Below are 446 nucleotides of genomic sequence, written 5' to 3'. Positions count from 1 at the left end.
GTCAGAATATCTATTGAGTCAGTCTTTGTAGGAGGTTTTGTCTGTAACCATCTTTGTATGAACACAAAATGAATGCTTTTTCTCTATAGTTTCAGTTCTTTTCAAGTTCAAATCACAACATTGAGATGGTCAACAGTAACACAACTGTATGTCCTTTTTGGCTAATTAACTTAAACCTACTAAAGTATATATGGACTCCCATAGGAGTTCATCCAAGTACAGCTGTACACTCATCTTGATAGATATCAGCTCCCTGATGGTCTAGTGGCTAGGATTCGGCGCTCTCACCGCCGCGGCCCGGGTTCGATTCCCGGTCAGGGAAGCACTCTTTAGTTACTGAATAGTACAGGTCATTTATAAAAGCGAATATCATGAAGGTAGGTGCCAAAATATGCTGAAATTGAGTGTGTCTTGATTCAAAGAAAAGACAAAACTCAAAAAATCTC

At 39.2% G+C, this 446-nt stretch overlaps 1 non-coding gene across 1 annotated transcript; it reads left to right on the top strand.

Moving 5' to 3' along the window:
* Positions 1–250: 250 nt before the first annotated feature.
* Positions 251–322, top strand: trnae-cuc (transfer RNA glutamic acid (anticodon CUC)). The gene has a single exon. It is a non-coding gene; the product is annotated as a tRNA-Glu (tRNA).
* The last annotated feature ends 124 nt before the right edge of the window (positions 323–446 follow it).

The sequence above is a fragment of the Seriola lalandi genome, unplaced genomic scaffold, assembly GCF_002814215.2.
Source record: "Seriola lalandi dorsalis isolate HSWRI2012SDOR001 ecotype SW California unplaced genomic scaffold, Sedor1 jcf7180001970496, whole genome shotgun sequence".
Classification (NCBI taxonomy): domain Eukaryota; kingdom Metazoa; phylum Chordata; class Actinopteri; order Carangiformes; family Carangidae; genus Seriola; species Seriola lalandi.
This window is presented reverse-complemented; position numbering and strand designations above follow the sequence as displayed.